This window comes from Heterocephalus glaber, unplaced genomic scaffold (genome assembly GCF_053883595.1).
Source record: "Heterocephalus glaber isolate CG9 unplaced genomic scaffold, H.glaber_assembly_v1.0 deba00001571, whole genome shotgun sequence".
Lineage (NCBI taxonomy): Eukaryota > Metazoa > Chordata > Mammalia > Rodentia > Bathyergidae > Heterocephalus > Heterocephalus glaber.
This window is the reverse complement of record NW_028258356.1, coordinates 1479532-1489516: the sequence shown is the minus strand read 5'-3', so window position 1 is coordinate 1489516 and position 9985 is coordinate 1479532.

Below are 9985 nucleotides of genomic sequence, written 5' to 3'. Positions count from 1 at the left end.
ATCTCTATACTAGCACAAAGTCTTTAGAATATAAGCATCCATAGACCCCCATGAGCACAGAGGAGGTGAGCCACTCCCAGTGCACAAGAGGAGGCTTCTGGTCCTCCATACCCCACCCCACCCCCCTGCCCCCAACCCCCAGCGGAGACCACAGAGGAGGTGAGCTGCCCAGGCACCACCAGCACTCCCACCCTTCATTGAAATGACAAGACAAGTAAACAAGTTTCAAAACCAGACTTCCAGATCACCTAAAACAATCCCAAAGGGAAATGAGTTGGAACATTGTGATACTCAAGCACCTGGAATCCTGAACTGGCAGCAAAAGAGGATCTGGAAAAAATAAAATCAGAAATAATTTCTCAGATAACAACAGAGATTGTGCCCATAGTGCAAGACATGATTAATAAATCTAGAGAGGACACAGATAAAAAAATAGAGAAGCTGAGGAACATGATGGAATCCCAACATAGGAAACAAAAGGAATCCATAAAACAGATGCAAACAGATTTCCAGGAGATTAAAAACTCCATGGAAAGTCTATGCAGCAGAATGAACCAATATGAGGACAGAATTTCAGATATAGAAGATAAGATTGCAATTAGTGACCAGGAAAAGAAAAATTGCTTCAAAATTATAAGGGACCATAAGAAATCAATCCAGCAGCTGTGAGATGATTCAAAGAAGAATAACATAAGACTGATTAGAGTCAATGAAGAAACCGGAGAGAGTACGGATGACATAAAAAAAGCTATTCACAGAAGTGATGGCAGAAAACTTCCCAAGCAGGGGGAAAAGAACTTGACATACAAATAAGTGAGGCATATAGGACTCCAAGTATCTGTGGTCAAAAAAAATCTACACATAGGCATATAATAGTTGGGATTCCAGAAACCCAACAGAAAAACAAAATTCTACAAGCAGTTACAGAAAAGAAACAAATCACATACAAAGGAAAGCCCATCAGAATCACAGCAGACTTCTCAACGCAAACCCTCAAGGCAAGAAGAGCTTGGAGTGATGTATTTCAAGCCCTAAAGGAAAACAGTGTCCAACCCAGATTGATGTACACTGCAAAATTATCTTTCAAAATTGATGGAAAAATAAGATATTGTCATGACAAAGAACACCTGAGGAACTTCATGAATACCAAACCAGCACTCCAAAAAATTTTACACAATATCCTAGGAAAAGACAACGAGGAGCACAACCCCAGGAAGCCCAGCAGAATGAATCCATTGGGAGCAACAAGAAATTAAAAGCAAAGGGGGAGATGGGCTGGGGATTTAGCTCAGTGGTTTTGCCACCTGCTGCACAAGCACAGGGACCCGAGTTCGATCCCTGGTACCAAAAAAAAAAAAAAATACTCCATGTGACAGGAACCGCCCCCCCCAAAAAAAGCAGGAGTAGGTATCCTCTTTGCACATCAAGTGGATTTCAAATGAAAATCTGAAACACTCTGGTCCCAAGAATTTCAGATAAGGAATAGTCAACTTGTATGTACAAATCTATTGTGAATATGTGTTTTCATTGCTCTTAAGTAAAAACTTAAGAACAGGACTGTTGGTTCTTAACAGTAATACAAGAAATTTCTATATTGTTTTCCAAAATGGTTTTGTCATTTTACATTCACATTAGCAATATTAGAAAGTCCTAACTGGTTCACACCTAAGCTGACATTTGTTCTTTGAAAACTTTTAACTTTATCTCCCTAATGAGTGTATAATTCAATCTTGTTATTGTACTGATTAGTATTTTTCTGATTGTAGTGTTGCACACCTTTCCTCATGCTGTACTGGCTATTTATCATCTTCTTGTGTCTACTTTTTAATTGGGTTGTACATTAATGAGCTGTAAGTGTTCTTTATATATTCTGGTCATAGGTTATATGCATTATAAATATGGTCTGTTTAAGGACTACTTTTTATTTTCTTAATGATGTCATTTAAAGTTCTAAATTTTGATGGAATCTCATTTATCAATTTTTTTCTTTTATACATCATGTTTTTTGTATCCTAGGAAGTTCTTGCCTACCCTAAATTCACAAACATTTTCCCTTATAATTTCTTCTTAAAGTTTTATACTTTTGAGGCAGGTCTGTGGATGTAGTCCCGAGGTCGCCAGTCATGCAGAAAACACTGAATCAGCCCACGCCCCTGCAGCAATCCACTGGACCCCCTGCCCCACTTCTTTGGCCTCTTCTCTGTACAGCCACCTGGTTCCACACTACAAAGATGCAGAGGACACCGGACCACCAGACCACTGTACTGGAGCTAATCAAATTCTCAGCATTTAAAGAATTCCTGCCCAGAGGTAGGGGCTTCTGAGCCACTGTCCCGCTGCTCCTGGCCCAGAGGAAGAGGTTTTTGGGCAACCGTCCCTACCACCACTCCCGGTCCCTGGCCCACCTCTCCCAGCTCAGAGGAGGAGAGCTGCACGGACACTAACAGCATACCCCCTGCCCCCCCCAGTCAAAATGAGAAAACACATAAATAAGTCTCAAAACCAGACTTCCAGATCATCTACAGCAACCCCAAAGGGAAAGGAGATGCAACACTCTGATACTCAACCACCTGGACCCACTGAACTAGCAACAAAAGGGGATCTGGAAAAAATGAAATCAGAAATAATTTCTCAGATAACAGGAGAAATTGTGCCCCTAGTGCAAGACATGATTAATAAATCTAGAGAGGAGCTCAGGAACATGATGGAATCACAACATAGGAAACAAATGGAATCCATAAAACAGATGCAAATAGATTTCCAGGAGATGAAAAACACCATTGAAAGTCTACACAGCAGAATGAGCCAATGTGAAGACACAATTTCAGATATAGAAGATAAGACTGCAATTAATGACCAGAAAAGAAAAATTGCTTCAAAATTATAAGGGAACAAAAGAAATCAATCCAGCAGCTGCTAGATGATGCAAAGAAGAATAACATAAGACTGATTAGAGTCAATGAAGAAGCAGGAGAGAATGCAGATGACATAAAAAAAACTCTTCACAGAAGTAATGGCAGAAAACTTCCCAAGCAGGAGAAAAGAGCTTGACATACAGATAAATGAGGCATATAGGACTCCAAATAGCCTTGATCAAAAAAAATCTACACTGGTGGCACAGAACATGCCAAATCAGCCTGCTGCAGACAGGAAGGTCTGTACACACCCTACCGAGGTCCCAAGTCATGCAGAAGGTGCCGAATCACCCCACTGCAGACAGGCAGGTGTGCCCACACCCTACCGAGGTCCCCAGTCATGTTGAGGATGCCGAATCAGCCTGCTGCAGACAGGCAGGTCTGTGCATACCCTACCGAGGTCCCCAGTTGCGTGGAAGACACCGAATCACCCCACTGCAGACAGGCAAACACCTGGTTCCACACTACAAAGACATAGAGGACACCAGACCACCAGACCAAGGTACTGAGTTCTGCTGCTCCCAGCCCAGAAGAAGGGGCTTCTGAGCCGCTGTCCCACTGCTCCTGGTCCAGAGGAAGGGGCTTCCCAGTCACCATCCCTCCCGCTGCTCCCAGCCCAGAGGAAAGGGCTTTTGAGCCACCTTCTATCCCGCTGCTCCTGGCCCAGAGGAAGGGGCTTCCAGGCCACCAACCCTCCCACTGCCCCCAGCCCAGAAGTAGGGGCTTCTCAGCTGCCATCCCACTGCTCCTGGTCCAGAGGAAGGGGGTTCCCAGCCACCATCCCTCCTGCTGCTCCCAGCCCACAGGAAAGGGCTTTGGGGTCATCATCCCTACCACTGCTCCCAGCCCCTTTCCCACCTCTCCCAGCTCAGAGGAGGTAATCCGTGCAGGTGCTAACAGCCCTCTGCCCCAGTTGAAATGAGAAAAGACAAATAAGTCTCAAAACAAGACTTCCAGATCACCTACAGCAACCCCAAAGGGAAAGGAGATGGAACACTCTGATGCTGAACCACCTGGACCCACTGAACTGGTAACAAAAGGGGATCTGGAAAAAATGAAATCAGAAATAATTTCTCAGATATCAGGAGAAATTGTACCCCTAGTGCAAGACATGATTAATAAATCTAGAGAGGAGCTCAGGAACATGATGGAATCCCAACATAGGAAACAAATGGAATCCATAAAACAGATGCAAATAGATTTCCAGGACATGAAAAACTCCATTGAAAGTCTACACAGCAGAATGAGCCAGTGGGAGGACAGAATTTCAGATATAGAAGATAAGATTGCAATTAGTGACCAGGAAAAGAAAAATTGCTTCAAAATTATAAGGGAACATGAGAAATCAATCCAGCAGCTGCTAGATGATGAAAAAGGAGAATAACATCAGACTGATTGTAGTCAATGAAGAAACAGGAGAGAGTGGAGATGACATAAAAAAATCTCTTCACAGAAATAATGGCAGAAAACTTCCCAAGGAGGGGAAAAGAACTTGACATACAGATAAGTGAGGCATATAGGACTCCAAATAGCCTTGATCAAAAGAAATCTACACATAGGCATATAATTGTTAAGATTCCAGAAACTCAACAGAAGAACAAAGTTCTCCAAGCAGTCAGAGAAAAGAAACAAATCACATACAAAGGAAAGCCCATCAGAATCACAACAGACTTCTCAACACAAACCATCAAGGCAAGAAGAGCTTGGAGTGACATATTCCAAGCCCTAAAAGAAAACAGCCTCCAACCCAGATTGATGTACCCTGCAAAACTATCTTTCAAAATGGATGGAGAAATAAGATACTTTCATGACAAAAAGCACCTTAGGAACTTCGTGAATACCAAACCAGCACTCCAAAGAATTTTACACAATAGCCTAGGAACAGACATTGAGGATGACAACCCCAAGAAGCAAAGCAGAATGAACCCATCTGGCATGAAAACAAATTAAATGTAAAGGGGGAGAACCCAACAAAAAGAAAAAGTCATGGCAATGACAAGTCAATACGTTTCAGTTATAACCATCAATGTTAATGGTCTCAATTCACCAATCAAAAGAAATAGACTGGCAGAATGGGTCAAGAAGCAAAATCCAACAATATGCTGCATACAAGAAACACACTTAATTCAAAAAGAAACCCATAGACTGAAAGTTAAAGGGTGGAAAACAATACTCCATGCAACGGGAACCCGAAAAAAAGCAGGAGTAGCTATCCTCTTGGAAGATCTAGTAGATTTCAAACCAACATTGATTAAGAGAGATGAAGAAGGACACTATATCTTTGTAAAGGGAAGAATCCAAGAGGAAGAGATGACAATCATAAATATCTATGCACCAAACACTAGTGCACCCAACTATATAAAACAAATACTAACGAACATGAAAAGTCATATATGCACTAATACAATTGTAGTGGGGGACCTCAACACCCCACTGTCACAAATAGATAGATCAACTAGACTAAAAATACGTCATGAAATACTAGAACTCAACCGAGCTCTTGAACAAATGAACTTAACAGATGTTTACAGAGTCTTCCTCCCCACAACATCAGAATACACATTCTTCTCAGATGCACATGGATCATTCTCCAAAATAGACCACATACTCACACATAGAACTTGTTTAAGTAAGGGCAAAGGAATTTAAGTTATCCCCTGTATATTATCAGACAATAGTGCAATGAAATTGGAGATCCATAGCAAAAGAAACTCAAAAAATTTCATAAACACATGGAAATGGAACAACACACTTTGGAATAACCAATGGGTCACAGAGGAAATTAAAGAAGAAATCAGACAGTTCCTTCAATTAAGTGACAATGACAATACAACATATTGGAATCTATGGGACATAATGAAAGCAGTCTTATGAGGGAAATTCATAGCAGTGAATACACATATTAGGAAAACACAGCGAGCCCAATTAAACAACCTGATGCTGCACCTCAGCCTTCTAGCAAAAGAACAGGACAACCCCAGAGCTCATACAAGGGACAAAATTATAAAGATCAGAGGAGAAATCAATGCAATGGAGACTAAGAGAATGATACAAAAAATCAATGAAGCCAGGAGTTGGTTCTTCGAAAGAATCAACAAAATTGACAAACCCTTAGCCAACCTTTTCAGAAAAAGGAAAGAAAAGGCCCAAATCCATGCAATTAGGAATGAAAAGGGTGAAATTACAACAGACCCAGCAGAAATCCAGACGATCATCAATACCTACTTCCAGAACCTATATGCCAATAAGATGGACAACACAGAAGAAATGGACAGATTCCTAGATACATATGAATTACCAAAGTTGAATGAAGAAGACCTAAAAATTCTGAACAACCCAATATCAACCAAAGAAATTGAAAATGTAATTAAAAACTTATCAACTAAGAAAAGCCCAGGCCCTGATGGCTTCACTGCTGAATTCTACAAGACATTTAGAAAAGAATTGGTGCCACTACTGTTTAAACTCTTCAATGAAATTGAACGGGAAGCAATACTCCCAAATTCATTCCTGGAAGCAAACATCACCTTGATCCCCAATGCAGAGAAAGACCCAACTGAAAAAGAGAACTATAGGCCAGTCTCCCTAATGAACATAGATGCAAAAATCCTTAATAAGATATTGGCAAACAGAATGCAGAAGGTCATCAAGAAGATCATACACCCAGCTCAAGTGCCATTCATCCCAGGGATGCAGGCATAGTTCGATATATGCAAATCAATCAATATAATACACTATATCAATAGAGCCAAGGACAAAAACCATATGATTACCTCCATAGATGCCGAAAAAGCATTTGACAAAATGAAACATGCATTTATGATTAAAACCCCACAAAAAATTAGAATAGATGGTCTCTACCTCGAACTGATAAAAGCCATCTATGAAAAACCAACAGCCAATATCATACTAAATGGTCAAAAACTGAAATCCTTCACACTAAAATCAGGAACAAGACAAGGATGTCCACTATCACCACTCTTGTTCAATATAGTTCTGGAAACATTAGCCAAGGCAATTAGACAAGAGAAAGAAATAAAAGGAATAAAGTTAGGTAATGAAGAAGTCAAATTGTCATTATTTGCTGATGACATGATACTCTATATAGAAGACCCCAAGAACTCCACCAAAAGTCTTCTAGACTTAATAACCAAATTCAGTCAAGTAGCTGGTTACAAGGTCAACACACAAAAATCAAAAGCTTTCCTCTACACAAATGACAGACTCACTGAGAGAGAAATAGGGAAAATAATTCCTTTCACAATAGCATCCAAAAAACTGAAATACCTAGGAATCATCCTAACAAAAGAAATCAAAGACCTCTTCTCTGAAAACTATGGCACTCTGAAAAGAGAGATTGAAGATGATATCAGAAAATGGACAGACAACCCCTCCTTCTGGGTAGGAAGGATTAATATAGTGAAAATAGCCATACTTCCAAAACTGCTATATAGATTTAATGCAATTCCAGTTGAGATCCCACCAGCATACTTCATGGACCTTGAGAAAAAAATCCAAAAAATCATTTGAATCAAGAAGAGACCCAGAATAGCAAAAGCAATTCTAGGTAACAGAGACATGGCAAGGGTTATCACAATCCCCAACCTGCAACTATACTTCAAAGCTACTGTGATAAAAACAGCATGGTACTGGCAAAGGAACAGACCTGAGGACCAGTGGAACAGATTAGAAGATGCAGAAACAACGCCAGACACACTCAGCCATCTCATCTTTGACAAAGAAGCCAAACACCCTCACTGGAGGAAAGATAACCTCTTTAATAAATGGTGCTGGAAAAATTGGGCTTCAACTTGCCAAAGATTAAAACTAGACCTATATCTCTCACCATGCACTAAACTAAAATGAAAATGGATTAAAGATCTAAATATTAAAATAGAAACTCTGAACCAGTTGGAACAGAGGTTAGGTAGAACCCTTGAAGATATCGGTGTAGGAAAAGATTTTATGAACAAAACCTCAGTTGCCCATAAACTAGCACAAACAATCAAGAAGTGGGATCTCCTCTTATTAAAAGGCTTCTGCACAGCAAGAGAAACCACCAGCAGTGTGAAGAGACAACCCACAGTGTGGGAAAAAAATCTTCACCTGCTCTTCCTCAGACAAAGGTCTACTGTCTAGAATCTATAAAGAACTTAAAAAGATCAGACCGTCCAAATTTAAAGACCAATCAAAAAATGGGCATCTGAAATGAACAGACATTTCTCAGACAAGGTAGATATAGCAAATAAATACATGAAAAAATGTTCAACATCACTAGTCATTCGAGAGATGCAAATGAAAATAACTCTGAGATTTCACTTCACTCCAGAAAGAATGGCTGCTATCATGAAATCAACCAATAACAAATGCTGGCAGGGCTGTGGGGAAAGAGGAACCCTGTTCCACTGCTGGTGGGACTGTAGACTGGTGCAAGCACTGTGGAAATCAGTATGGAGATACCTCAAAGAACTCGACTGGAAGTCCCATTTGACCCCACTATTCCACTGCTGGGGATCTTCCCCGAAGAATTAAAAGAATCATACCACTGTGATATATGTGTGCCCATGTTCATAGCAGCACAGTTTGTAATAGCTAAAACTTGGAAACAGCCCAAATGTCCATCAACCGGAGACTGGATAAAGAAAATGTGGTTTTTTTATAAAATGGAGTACTACTCAGCCATAAAAAATGAGAAATTAGAGACATTTATAGCTAAGTGGATGCACATTGAGGCAATACTCTTAAATGAAATAAATAGGACACACTTGAATAAATACCGAATAGTTTCTCTGGTGTGAAAAACTGAAAGTGTAAATAAGGACTAAATGTATAATAGGTAATGTGAAATAGAAAGAAAAGGGGCAAAGGGGAAGGAAGTGGGAGGGCTAGGGGAAAGGATAGAAGGGAATGGGATCAATATGAGAAAATGGAAAAATAGGAACAAAATCTTTGTAAATAGGGAGGAATGGAGGGGTTGAAGGGAGGGCTGGGCAATGGTGAAAAATAAGAACCAAGAGAGACTATGTAAACGTGCAAATTTCCCATGATGAATGTCATTATATTGTATACCTCAAATGTGCCAATGATTAGAATGAATAATCAATAATGTAAAATAGGAAGAAAAGGTCCAAAGGGGTAGGAGTAGTGGGAGTGGCAGGGGAAAGTAAAGACGGGAAAAGAAAAATGATGAGAAATGGAAAAAATGGAAATAAAGTCTTTGTAAATAGGGAAGGGTGGTGGGTGTGAAGGGAGGGCTAGGAATGGGGAAAAAATAAGAACCAAGATGCATTATGTAAAGGTACAATTCCCAATGAGAAATGTAATTGTGTTGTATACCTACAATGTACCAATAAAAGAATTTAATAAAGTGAAAAATAAATAAATAAATAAATATCAATATCCAATTCTTCATTTATAGCAAGCATACATAAACCTGAATTTTTATATATACCTCATGTTTTCTTATCCTGCTAAATTCAAATACAAGCTCTAGGGGCTCCTAGGGATTTCTTAGTATTTGCTCTGTAGATGATCATTTCATCTACATATAAAGATTTTGCTTCTACCTTGCCAATCCTATCCTAATTGTGTCATTTTATTACCAGACTATTTTGGTTTGCGCCTATTTTTCAAAGTTTAATGGACAGATGAAGAGTAAGCCCATCTGCCCTTGTTCCCTACCTTAAGGAGAAAACATTGTATCTTCTCCATTCATATAAGGCGTTTTTCTTGGAAATATGCAGTACATGTCTTTAATCTGTTGAAAAAGTTCTGTTCTACTTCTAGTCTCCTGATAGCTTTTACCCTGAACAGCTGTAGAATTTAGTCCAATGCTCTTTCTCCAACTAATGATAGGATCATATGGCTTTTTCCTTTCCTCTGTTTAAATGGTGACTTTTGGGGGTGGATCTTCCAATGCTGAACTAACACTGCCATCCCTATAATTAAACCACTTTCTACATACTGTCACATGTGACTTCTAATAGTTTTGTTAAACAAATTTCTATGTTCATACTTTTTTCTTCTATTATCTTTATCCAGTTTTAGGATTAGCACAATGTTGATTTCCT